The sequence below is a fragment of the Copadichromis virginalis genome, linkage group LG23 (assembly GCF_057382275.1).
Source record: "Copadichromis virginalis isolate Kocher_CV1m ecotype Utaka linkage group LG23, C_Virginalis_male_GT1.1, whole genome shotgun sequence".
NCBI classification, from domain to species: Eukaryota; Metazoa; Chordata; class Actinopteri; order Cichliformes; family Cichlidae; genus Copadichromis; species Copadichromis virginalis.
In genome coordinates this window covers 23815731-23829075 of record NC_140639.1, presented here as the reverse complement: position 1 = coordinate 23829075, position 13345 = coordinate 23815731, and the positions used below count along the sequence as shown (strand labels likewise).

The 13345-nt window shown below is 40.4% G+C and overlaps 1 protein-coding gene across 9 annotated transcripts in view; it reads right to left on the bottom strand.

Moving 5' to 3' along the window:
* LOC146680929 (uncharacterized) overlaps positions 1–13345 on the bottom strand; it is an 84152-nt gene that overhangs the window by 33884 nt on the left and 36923 nt on the right. For all 9 annotated transcript variants that reach the window (XM_085450054.1, XM_085450053.1, XM_085450045.1 and 6 more), the window contains one exon: positions 1516–1579. The gene's annotated coding sequence lies outside the window, so the exon portion shown is untranslated. The remainder of the gene's footprint in view (positions 1–1515; positions 1580–13345) is intronic.

Genomic DNA, 13345 nt, shown 5'->3' with positions numbered 1-13345 from the left:
AGACCTAAACTTAGAAAAACACATTAAGACAATAACAAAGTCAGCTTACTATCACCTCAAGAATATATCAAGGATAAAAGATCTGATGTCTCAACAGGACCTGGAAAAACTAGTCCATGCATTCATCTTTAGTAGGCTTGATTACTGTAACAGCATCTTTACAGGTCTACCTAAAAAATCAGTCAGACAACTACAGCTCATTCAGAACTCTGCTGCTCGAGTCCTCACTAAGACCAAAAAAGTGGACCACATCAGTCCAGCTCTGAGGTCCTTACACTGGCTGCCTGTCCGTCAGAGGATAGACTTTAAAGTTCTGATGCTGGCCTATAAAGCTCTGAATGGTTTAGGACCAAAATACATCAATGACCTCCTGACCCAGTATGAACCATCCAGATCCCTCAGGTCATCTGGATCCGGTCTTTTATCAGTTCCCAGAGTCAGAACCAGACACGGAGAAGCTGCATTCAGCTTTTATGCTCCTTATATCTGGAACAAACTCCCAGAAAGCCTCAGATCAGCTGAAACACTCAGTTTATTTAAATCCAGGTTGAAGACTCACCTGTTCTCAGCTGCATTTGAATAAAGCACCAAATCCACACTTTAAGCTTAAATTTCAAAACTTACATTTAACTACTGATTTTATCTACTGTTCTGATTTTATCTGTTTTGATTTTATATACTGTTGTTTGTTTGTTTGTTTGTTAATTAGTTAGTTAGTTTATTTGCTTGTTTTATTCAATTTTAAATCATGCTTTTTATTTGTTCTTGTTTCTAATGTCTCTGTAAAGCACTTTGAATCACCTTGTTGTTGAATTGTGCTATACAAATAAACTTGCCTTGCCTTGCCTTGCCTAGGTTTATATGTATATAAGGTGGCTCTGCAGATGGCAGCGATGGTGCGTCATTTTATCTCATGGAGGTAAAATCGGATGGAGCACATTTATTAAGTTGTTCAAGACCAGAGTAGAAAACAACTCATCGCTCTCCGCTGACTTTGTTTTGCATGAAACTGCATCCTTGTCAAACTGAAACATGCTTAGCTGCAGCGTGACATGCAAAAATGAGTTTCATATAAGTTGCTGAACATTATTTCTGTAATATTGTAGGGTCTACACCTACTTCTAAATTGCATTGAGATGCCACTTATAAATTTAAATATCCACTTTTTAAATAAGTGGATAAAGTTCTTTTTAAGTAAAGTTTTTTTTGTTGTTGCTGTAGTTCAGGTTGTATTAGCATGGTATTTATATCATTGAGCCAGCTGTGGGTAACATTATTATGTTCACAAGGGCCCTAGCTGTGTCCTGTATGGAAAAATGTTATGTTTGTAGCCGACTGTTCCCCTATGCCATGCTTTTCAGAGCATGAGTCACTGTGTCTATGTTCTTTGTTCTGGAGTGAAATAACTCATCAGCCATTCATGAATTTATTCAATGTTGTTACTGTAACACCTTTGAAGCTGTGTTTTTAACTAAAATACTGAGAAGAATTCATGTTAAAACTGTGTTGGCTTACCGAAGTTGAAAAGCTGTCGTCGGTGATCAATGAGATAGGAAAGCGACGAGCTGAGGCGTCTTCTCTGTGAGGGAAAAAAAGAATACATGTTAGGACATCATTAAACTGTGGAAAAAAATGTTTAACTTGTAACATCCTTCTCTCTAAAAGAGGAGCTGTGTGTCACTGGGTCAGAAACAAGCCTAAGCTGCTTTAATTCACCAACATCTTTACATTTAAACCTCTGAATCATGTCTAGCTAGTCCTGAATCAAATGAGGGGCGTTTTCTACATGACAGCTTTCATTTTGGACTGTGCTTGAAGCAGCCGGGCGGGAGACATGCGTGTGCGCAGCAGCTTAGCTCTGTCACCTGGAGTCTGCCGGCAGCGTTAATCCGATCGTCAGCGTGGCCTTTCCTCTCTTTTAAGCTGCCGCTGATGCACAACAACAAAGCCAGAGATGATCTAATCTATTCACAGTGTCAGCACGTGTGAATATTTTTTGCCTGTCTGGGTGTTTTATTTTCTCATTATGGGCTTGAGTGTCATTGCAAGCATTGTTTTATTGTTGTTGTTATTGCACATGCTTTCTTTTGCAAAACCATATGAAACAAATGGTTTTGTTCTCTAACAAGATCGTACTGTTTGGTTTTCCTTCAAAAAAGCAAGATTTCCTTTTAATCTGTAACTGACTTTGTAGGGTAAGTGGGTTAAGGTGTAGGTTAGCATACGTTAAAAGTGATAATGGGGAAATTTTAGCTAGCTTGGCTCTGGTAAAAGTTGACAAAAACCAACTATCAGCACTTCTAAAGCACAACTCTCATTTCTTGAGAGAAGCAGATGTGGATCAAAAGCACCAAAACTGCAGTTCCTCTAATGGCCACTTGAGGGTGCCCCCAAAGGCGATCAATATCCATTGACGCCCATGTTAAAACTTTACAGCAGAAACAAACATGTTTGGAGACTGACATGAAAAACTCTTTTGGTATCTACTACGAATTTCCCCAAGTACTTTGATACATTTTCACTATGTAAAGTTCTACAACGTGGTCGCAGTTTTTATGTGGCCAAAAAAATAAAAAATAGAAACAGAAGTCATTAGGATAGCTTCCAATTCAATTGTAGGGATGATAATATTCTAAAGAATAAATCAAAAATAATTATCTTCCACAAACAAGTGATTACAAGAGTGTGCATGCCAAACAGACGCACTCCATGGCGAGCTGCTTTTAAGATTTATCAAATTCTTGGATCGGACCGCTGGGGCTGAGCCAGGGGATGAGTTAAAGCTTAAGTCGGCCATGAAGAAACACAGATTTGCACGTTTGCTCTGCTTTGGGACTGTAAGGAGGCAGAACACAGAGCATCCTGTTAACATTAAAACAGTGTGAAAGGACCGTGGGGGAGTTCTGGAGCCAAAAACAGGCATTCGGAGAGAGACACCGAATGCAACAGAGGGCTGAATGAAGGAGAGAGAGGAGGGGAGAAGAGATTTTCCAAACAGGAAAGGGGGGGGGGGGGGGTGAGTTATTAGAGTAGAAAGAATAAGAGGGGAAAAAGTGGGGAAAAGATAACTCACAGAGGAGGAAAGTCAAATATTTCCTTCTTTTTTTTTTTTTTTTTTTTAAAAAGAATGAACATCTCTGCAAGTGACAGAACAATGCCACTGTTATTAATGTTGTCTTGCTCGACAGAAATTTTTTGTGCTTATGCTATTAACCCATGTGGTCATGCTTAACTTATCAGCTTTAGCCTTTAGCTATTAAATTAAACCACAAGGTCTCTTGTAATTTAAGACATTTTCATTCGTCTGCTCAGTTGATGCACAGAGTAGGAAATGTATTTACTAATGCCGCTAATGCTTGCTGAAAACTATACTACTATTTTAGCAGTTTAAGGTTATAACCACATGTAAATTGTACAGAAAGCAGATTTTTATTATGAATGTTTAAAGTTTCTGAGTTACAGGTGAACTTTCAGTATTTCCCACGCAAAGACTTTATACTTTCAATTATATGGAAACTCATTTCTGTATGTTTGTTTATATGTCTTTAATGGTTCATCACCATATGCAATCAGATTACTAGTGGATAATCTCCTGGCCCTTATTTTGAAAACCCAGCCCTTGTGATATCCCACCAGTCTGCTTGCTGGACAGGTTCCTGTTGTGGCTGTCCTCTTTATTATTCAGCTGCTTTCCAAGAACCTGGAACTAGCAGAAAACAGTTTTCACACGACTCTTTGTCCTTCCTCTATAGCAGGGGTGGGCAACTCCAGGCCTCAAGGGCCGGTGTCCTGCAGGTTTTAGATGTGTCCTTGATCCAACACAGCTGATTCAAATGGCTAAATTACCTCCTCAACATGTCTTTCATTCTCCACAGGCCTGGTCTGTTGACCCAGGGTGATATCTAAAACCTGCAGGACACCGGCCCTCGAGGCCTGAAGTTGCCCACCCCTGCTCTATAGGAACCTCCTGGATACACCCTTACTAACATCAGAGGTTAAGAATTAAGAGGTTAAGCGTACTGATGATTGATAAGTCTGAGCATCTCTATAAAAGCATTAGTTTTGGCAGTTTGCAGGTCAGTAGCATTCAGGTGTGTGCTAACACAATGCCACAATATTCCCAGGAGTGGACATTTCAGTAAATTCACCATAACATCATAAATTCATAAATTCACCCTCAGCTTTCAATTCTGCTCCAGTCAGACCCAGAGATGTTTAAACTCCTCCACTTTGGGCAGCAACTCAGCTATAAATCAGGCGGAAATCCTTGGGCTACAATCCCCGGCTTCCAAAACTACCCTCTGGTACAATGAACATTAAAATTTTAAATATTTTCGCTTATTTTGCTTCAGTTCTATTTTTCTTTAATTAGTTATCCATCTGCATACAGACAGAACCAGATAAAAGGCAGGCAGGCTCTCTGAAGAAAGGCAGAGAAAGAAAAAAAAAAACTAAGATCATACAGGAAGTAATGTCTCTTACAGAGGAGAGCTGCCCAGCCAGGGAGGCTTAGCCAGAAAGAGAAAGGGATGAAGGGAAAGAAAGAAACTGAGAGACGTATAGTTACAGCTCCGTCCAAAAATATCGGGAGCGTGACAGGAATAGAACCGCTGGACTGAGCACCACATGTTTTTAATGGTTACAGTAAATGATCCTGTCTCTCACACAGCAGCTGCCCTGTTTATGAAACCCAAATGTTCCTCAGCACAGTTCGTCATTCTTTTATTTTCAAAAGTGCATCCATCTTCATTACTCATGAGTAATTCATTATTAAGTGCAACTTTTCCTCACTGTAGGATGAAACCAATTAACAGGAGTTGCTTAACTGAGTAAAAAAGTATGTTTTTGGCCTTCTCATGACTGTCTCTTTGTCTCTGCAAAGCACCAGAATCAGCAAACACCCACTGATTTCCCCAGACTGCTTTTTAACAAAAACGATATATCTAAAGAGTTTCTTATCTTATCACCAAACTCATTAATTCAAGCTTTTACAGGATGATAATTTGACATCTTCACAATCTTATCAGTCATCCAAAGCGACTGTCAACCCACCAGCGCATCATCTTCATCGGTTTAAAAACAAACAAAAGAACAAAGTGCAAGGTGGAACAAACACGTCATTACTCATCAGCCCTTGGAAAGGTCGAACACAGATGACTAGATACTTTTTGTGCATCCTGACATCCAACTTGACCCGCATACGCCTCCCTGGAGGAGGGATTCCAAGTGGGTCAAACAGGGGGCAAACTGAGAGAAGACGGAGGAAGGATGGAGGAAGGCGGAGATGGAGGTCAGAGGGCGACATAATCCACAGATTTGCCCTCTTCATCAGAAATGAGGCAAACAGGAAATTAATACTTATTTTAGTGTCGTGTGAAAGGCCCCGACAAAACCTCGCTCAACTTCTCTGAAATGAGAAGAGGCAAAAAAAATGGCAGAAAGACACTTCCAGAATTATCTGGTTGTGTTTTAATTGAGCAGCCTCTCTGCATTATTGGCAGTTTCTAACTCTGGCAAATGACCTGCAGAGTCTTGGAGATCCAAATCCGAATTTCACACTGAAGCCTTTACAAACATACATTAACTAAAAATCAGTGGAGAAGACACTTGATCTGTCTCACTTGATCAGGTCAATTTCGACATTTCTTCAAAGGCAATTAACTGATCTTAATGCTGAAACCCTGAGAGAAAGCTCACAATGAGCCGTACTCTTATCCTATCCTTTGGATGCCAAGAAAACTCATAAATAAGCAGTTTTCCCCATCACAGCGTTCCCCCCTGAGCACAACATTAGCTCCAACCCCTCAACACGAAACCATGGCTCAGCCTGTACACTTCGTCATTTGCAAATCTCAGATAGGCTGCTTAAATTGCATCACTGTGCAAACAGTTGCTGCTGACTCTGCAAGCTTCTTTGCAACCCACTGTCACTTCAGTTCTTTTACTTTTGAAGATGTCTATTGTATTTGCTGATGTAGCTTGTCAGTAATGCTTTACCCACCACCAGGTGGTCCAAGAACAGCATTTCTGCCACATATAAATTACTGCAGCTGGCACGACCATCCAAAACTAAAGTGGCCTTCATAGAACTCATACATTTTTTGCTTTCTCAACAATGTCACAGATTATGATTAAGTTTAAAGGTTTGGCTGTGGCTCAGAAGGTAAAGCAGGCTATCCACCAATCAGAAGGTTGGAGGGTCGATCCTTGGCCCCTCTAAGTTATGTATCTTTGGGCACCCTGAGTTGCCCCTGATGCATTCGTATGTGAACATTAGATTAAAAGTGCATTAGAGGTGGGAATCACCATACATCCCATGATACGATATTATCACAATACTTAACGCACGATACGATATTATTGCAATTTTTTTTAAATATTTTGCGATATTCAGATTCTGTACATAAAGGTAAACTTTATCAATATTCATTTTATCTAATATCAAAGTCTCACACTCAGTCTTTCTCTCATTTCAGTCAGTTTTATTGTTGACAAACTGAACGGCTTGTATTATAGTCTAGTCCAACTTAACTGAATGCAACCATCTGGTACAATTATAGCTATTCTGAACTATGCAACCCATTCAGCAACTGAATAATTTGAAAGTAAATTAAAACAAAATATAATTTTACATTAAATAAAAAAGTTTTAAACTTAATTAAAATAAAACATGTCTTAAATTAAAATAAGTAAACTGTCATGTTTATTGCTGCCAAAAAAAAGTTAAACACATTTGGACAGTGAAGGAATGTCAGGATTCTTGCTCAGAAAAAGGATCAACATGCTCTGAAGACAGAGTTCTAGTCCCCAAAAACCTTGTTTGCAACAAAATATCGATTTCTGCTGTCCCTGTATCGATACATTATTAGCAAACAAAATATCACGATACTACACAGTATCGATTCCCCCCCCCCCCCCCCCCCCCCCACCCCTATTATGTATAGAAAAAAGCACTTGTATAATGACTGGGTAGCAAACTCTTTATTTTTGAAGCAGGGTTGTTTTAGAGGCAGGCTTTTATTTCTAATCCCTTGTGTTTGAAAAGTACCATCCACTGCAGCAAGATGTTTACTATAATTTCTGCTTCAGAGTTGGACATTTTCACACTGACGTCCATGGGGATTGACTCACTTTCGGAGCTGGCCCCTAGTGGCCATTGGCGGAACTGAAGTTCTTGGAACTTCAGCACTGGCAGATGTGAACACATCACTTAGTAGGTGAAAGGGCAGAATTGTCAGTCCTGTGATGAGTAGATGATCTCACAACATCCACAGAGGTGTCTTTAGAAGAAACACTGACAAGGATTACTTCTATTTTGAAACCACCTCTAATCATTTTCACTCTAGTTTTAAGAACAATCTCAGACAGTTTTTTTATGCAAAGCATCCATAAAGCACCTACAGGCCTGTATTTAGTGCCAAGGTTACTGAGGATAATGAGTATGGCTGCCACCTGATGACTTAGTAGCTTCTGCTAAACAGACTCCTACCTCCTCGAGCAAGTGCTAAAGGCTAAATAAAGACTGCACGTTCGTGTTGCTTAGCAATGCTGCTGTACTTTAAATCACTAAAGTGCCACTCGATTCTCCGGTTTTATTTTCAAAACCCACACAAAGATTTTCCTGAAATAATAATGAAAACATGCTGCAGGAAACGTGTTGCTCTATGGTAACAACGTGAGCGCTGAAGCTGCGGTCTGTGTTTGTGGCGTGTTTTGGTTCAAGCTGGTGATCCAGACAGATAATTTGACAGAGACTCTCCTCCAAGGTTTTTGCTTCCTCCCTTTTAGCTTGGCCATCACCCCCGCTTCCTCATCTATAATTCACACAGGCAACCTACCTCCCTCCCCCCCACACACACAAACCTGTTCATACACAATCCCTCAGGCCACACGCAAACACGGGTATGTTTAATGCATCAAAGTCGCTATAGGAGTTCAAGGTGAAATCCATTCTGTAATATGCGCGGATACTGCACAAAGAAATAATTCAAGACAACTTTACAGGGAGTCTTTAATCCCCAATAAGTACTGCAAACTATGAGATTAGGCTTTGCACTTCTTTAACGTTCCTCTACATCATGTTGGTGTCGATAACCATTTCACATTTGGCATTAAACGCTTACGACTTCTCATTATCTTTCCATCGCCGCTGTGTAATTACCTCAGTGATTCATTTCGCCTTATTCCAATCACGACTCTCCATCTAGTCCTGAACTCTTTTATTCTGCAGGAGACTTGTAATCAGTGCAATCACACAGTAGTAAAGAGAGAGAAGGAAGGTGGCAGTTTTCGAAACTACAGAAGAGGTGAGCATCAGTGATCCCTGTGAAAACTATTAATGACTGTAGCACCAGTTTGGAGATGAAAAGGTGTACCTGAATGTTTTTTCTTTGTTAAGCCACTTAACACTGACCTGTGAATCGTCCAAGCATAAAAAGCCCCTTTTGTTAAAGAAACCATTTCTTTTGTTGAATTTATGAAAAAAAAATGTCAAAGATTACACAGTTTGACAGGTAAAATAGTATTTTTGCACCAACAAGATGATTCCCAAAGAGCTATTAGTTGAAAACCTGACATATCTCAGCATGGTGTGCAGTGTGTCCTTAAAAATATTTGAGTAAACTGGATGAAATAAGTATTGGACCTAATAAACTATCTATAGCAGATGATCAGTAGCTAAAAGTTATACCCTGGTGAAACAGGAAAAAAAATCCAACAATGACCTGACACAGGACCTGAGAGATGCATCTGGACTTCCAGGTCTGATGGAGTGATGAATCCACATTTTTTGGTTCAAATCATTGGCAGTATGTACAGAGGAGGACAGGAGAGCGGTACAACAGTGAGCGTCTACAGCCATCTGTAAAACATGTTGGAGGGGCTGTCATGGTTTGATGTGCATTTCAGCCAGCGGTGTTGGAGATCTTGTCAAAATTGGTGGAATTATGAACACAGAAAAGTACCATCACTTTTTGATCCACTGTTAAATACAATCTGAAAATCATCTGATTGTCAGCAGCTCAACTTTTCAGCATGACAATGATTGCAAACACACAAATACAGTAAAAGCATGGAACACTATAATGGATCGGCCTCCCCAGAGCCCAAATCTCAACATTATTGAAGCAGTGTGGGATCTTGTTGACAGAGAACAGAACAAAAGGCAGAAACATCCAAAGAAGAGCTTTGAATGTCCTTCAAGAAGCCTGGAGAACTATTCCTGAAGACGACTTAAAGAAATGACAAGAAAGCTGCCTAAGAGAGTTCAGACTGTGCTGAAGAATAAAGGTGGTCCCACCAAATATTGACTTTCAGGCACATTAGAGTTGTACAAACTCTGTTTTTTGCCTTATATATTGTATTTGGATGTATGTTTGCACATGTTCACAAAATATGAAGAGCACATTACTGCTGTCTTAACTTTATTAATATCAGAGAGAAAAGAAACATAGGAGATGACAGGGAATAAACCAAACAACTGTAGATGGTATCTGTCTTCTACATAAGTCTGCAAACTTGTTTTAGCTTATGACGATTGGACCAAAGCTTCATTACAAGTTTCACATGACTGTGAATTATGAGGTGTGAAAATACAGCATTAGTTTGGCTCTAATTTTAGCATAGGGGGTGTCACAGATAAATTTGTGGGTCATACTATAATTTAGAAAGGCCTTTCTTTTTCTAGTTCACAATTTCATCAGAAATTAATTATTTATCCTGAGACTCTGAATTCCCATTATTCCCAGTAGTGTTTTTTTTTACTCTAAATGAGTACTTAAAGTTATTTTTTATTAAGAGCCACATACATTAACAAAGTAGTTTATTACGTGCTTTTTAGTGCTTTCAAATGGTCATAAACACAGTCACACAGTCATGTCTAAAGGTGCAATAAGGTGTATTTTTATCCACACTTTTAACTTTGGGTAGATTTTTGTGGGAAATGGTAAAAAGTAAACAGTGAGTGAGAACGAAACTTAAAGGGAGGTCTTAGATGAGTATCCCAGTCAAATTTGTGTATTGTTTGGTTGTTTTCCTGGAATGAATTGCATAATGTGACGTTAGTTATCATCTGACAGCAAAACTTACAGTTATTTGTTCTCAGTTAGCTGCTAATGTAACCCAGTGAAACCTGAAATCCACAGCAGGTAGGCTGAAATGTAAAATTTGCTTTAGCTCACACTTAATTAACTTATCAATTTCCTTTGACTTCCCCTACAGTTGTGGTATATCTGCAAACCACTCTGCAACCCACCTTCACCCCAGTTCCTCCTTTTACGCTGCATGACTCAGTGTTCTGTCTTACGTCACTGATGCCTGTTTTGTGTTGTACCCGGGATGTTTGTGTTGCTTCCTGCACAGAGCCAAGCTGCTAAATAAAAATTGCAGAAGGAAATACCGATCTACTTTTGACAGTTCCTGACTGAAACATTTATCTTAAGACGGCAACACAGCCAAAACTCTGTTCTCTCCACTTTCCCTGTGGCTAAACAACAGACTTGTTTTACAGGAAACCAGTAGGAAAGTGTAGACCTGTAAAATCCATGCAAATCTCTCTTTGTCATAATTTGAAATGTTAAAAAGTCACACAGGGAGGTATCACTGTACAGTGTGTGCAGGAGTCAGCCAGAAGAGGACTCAGTGGACCCAAGAGAAGATGCTTCGGAGCAAATTTCACTGGAAAAATAGGGCATCGTGGAATCCAGCTCTTTAAATGCATCCATTAAGTCTGATCCTTGAGTCAGGAGCCCCAGAGAAAAGTAATATCCTGTTTATGACAAGAAACAACAGGAAATGTGGTTTTGATTATTGGATTTAGTTGCTGCAATAGCATGCTATTAGCATGAAAAAGAAGCTAGAAAATTTCCCATGTTTAGACTGACTACAACAAGTAACCACACAGTAACATGAGCTTTATAATGGATTGGCTCTTTTACTCACTGTTGAAGTACAGCAGAGAAGAGCATAAACACACATGCTTCCTACGTGTAATGCTCTCTGCCCTTCACATGACCTAAAAGCTTAAACATGTGCTCGTAGCACTTTCTCCTCTGTAAAGCAGGAAGGACCAGGTGCGGGTCTTCGTGTCTCCAAGACGACAGCTGCAGTTAACAGCGAGGACAGGTGGCTGAACTGATCTATATGCATTCACAGTATGTATATATGGAGGTTTTTAGTGGCCTTGGAGCATTACAAGCACATTCATCAATCAACACGTTAGCACAGCGCCACCCGAAATGGTGCCCGGAGGCTGCGATTTCATTACTTTCACCCTGAGGAATGCAAAGAGAGTGAAAAACATTTAGGAAGAAGACTGCAGTTGTTACGCAGACATTTCTGGTTAATCCTTGAAGCTTTTTAAAGTTTCCTTGATGGAAATATGCAGCTGAGACATAAGCTAGCCGCCAATGTGAACCTCTGCGATGATAATATACAGGAACTATTTAGTTCTTAGTTTGTGTTATAAAAGCTACTCTGAACATCTTAAATGTCTTAAATGTCGCCCATGACAAATATATATCTACATTACTGTGCAAAAGTCTTGAGCGACACCTAATGTCTTTATATTTTCTTGCACTTGTTTGGGTAAATCACACTTTTATAGCAAAATATAAAGAATATAAAGTGAATTTATAAGTATAAACTAAAACTAAAATAACAAATAAAAAGTGAAATGAGCAAACACAATCTAAAAGTTAACAGAAACTGAATAAAACTGAAAATGATCATGTAAAGAGTTACATTACAAAACTATTAAACTTTAAACTAATGACTTACGCTGCTTTCTAAATCTGAGCGCATCTGAGGTTAAAAGGAAACTTTAATCTAAGTAAGATTCTGCTCAAGTCACTGAAATGGCCAGAAATGACAAAGCACACGCACACCTGACACCGTTTGAAGCTCAATGCTGTACACATTTAGTCTCTGGGTTTTATTACCTGTTGTTACTAAGCAGCTACCTCACCTTGCTCCTTTTTATCTGCACCCAGACATGTGTCAGAAAAACCTATATGTCCTGTGCTGTCTCGACTGTCTCAGGCTTTCAAATGAGACGTCCTTTTCTCCTGTAATCATCTCACGAGGAGAAGATGAAACTGTCGGAGGTGGTTATTGTTGGGAATAACACTTCTGGTCAATCTGATTGCCCTAAAACTTCAACTAAAGCTGATTAAAAACTGCACCTCTTGAAGCTTCTGTTATTTTTAGCCTTTAACCTCATGCGAACTGAGATGAATTTTGCAAATACATCAAGTTCTGTTTTCTTTAAATCGTCCACTCAACACCCAAACTGACGGGATGCTACCTCATGTCATTGGCCTCCTCTGGGTGTTTTCCACTATGCAGCATCATCCCGCATTCCTCAAATACACTACCAGTCAGTTCACCGGCTCTGCTGCAGTCTTCCCCCCTCCCGCCCCTGAAATGACAAACTGTCTCCTGTGGCTCACCTCCTCTTACAGCTTTGGCATCTAGCGTCATGCACATCAAGTATCACTTGTCAACACTCACTTCAGGGCTTCCTGTCAAAGTCAAGGGACTCCCGTGTTCCTGTCTCCAACACTTTGCCTCTTCAAATTATCCACAGCACGCATTAATCTCTGACAGGGAGGTATAAAAACACTGCAGCCTGAGAGGCAGATGTTGAGAAACGCTGGGCGACTACAGCAGCTCCTGTGCCAGCTGGATAATCAGCCTAGAATTTATCTCCCCCCCTAATGATTAAGAACCTGATTAAGAAGTTCGGAAAAAGTTGCATTTTGTATTGTTAAATACCCGGGCTCAATATCCCTGCAATTTCGGATTAAATCTACAGTTTAGGCATATTTTTTTTGCAGTTGAAGATGTCATGAAGAGAAAACAGTGCCTTTCTTTTCTGCACTTGACTTCGCTGTGGCACCTACATTTATCTCCGCTGACTAACAGCAGCGAGAAGCAGGGTGGTGTTGACTCTTTCTCTCTCCCACTCATTTTGCCCTTCAAGCATGGCAACAGTTGGTTAACTGCCTGCTGCGCCCTATTCCGAAGGCACGGGCTTGGCAGAACCGGAAGAGGGATGCAGGAGGAGGGAGGAGGGGAAAAAAAGGGAAAGAGAGGAGAGGAGGTGCTGGGTGATTGGGGGACAAGCTGTGACCCCAACAACAAGGACAGAAAGAGGGCGCATCCGCCCCCCTCGTCCTGCCCGCCTCAGCCCTGGCTTGTCATCCCAAGTTGGTCCCAGAAAGCAGACAGCTCGCCTGAGAGCTGCCCAGCAACCGTGCGAGCAGACGGAGACAGAGATAGGCGGAGAGAAAAGGGGATTCAGGGAGGGGAGCGAGGGGGCGTCATGCCACTATAGATATGACAGACA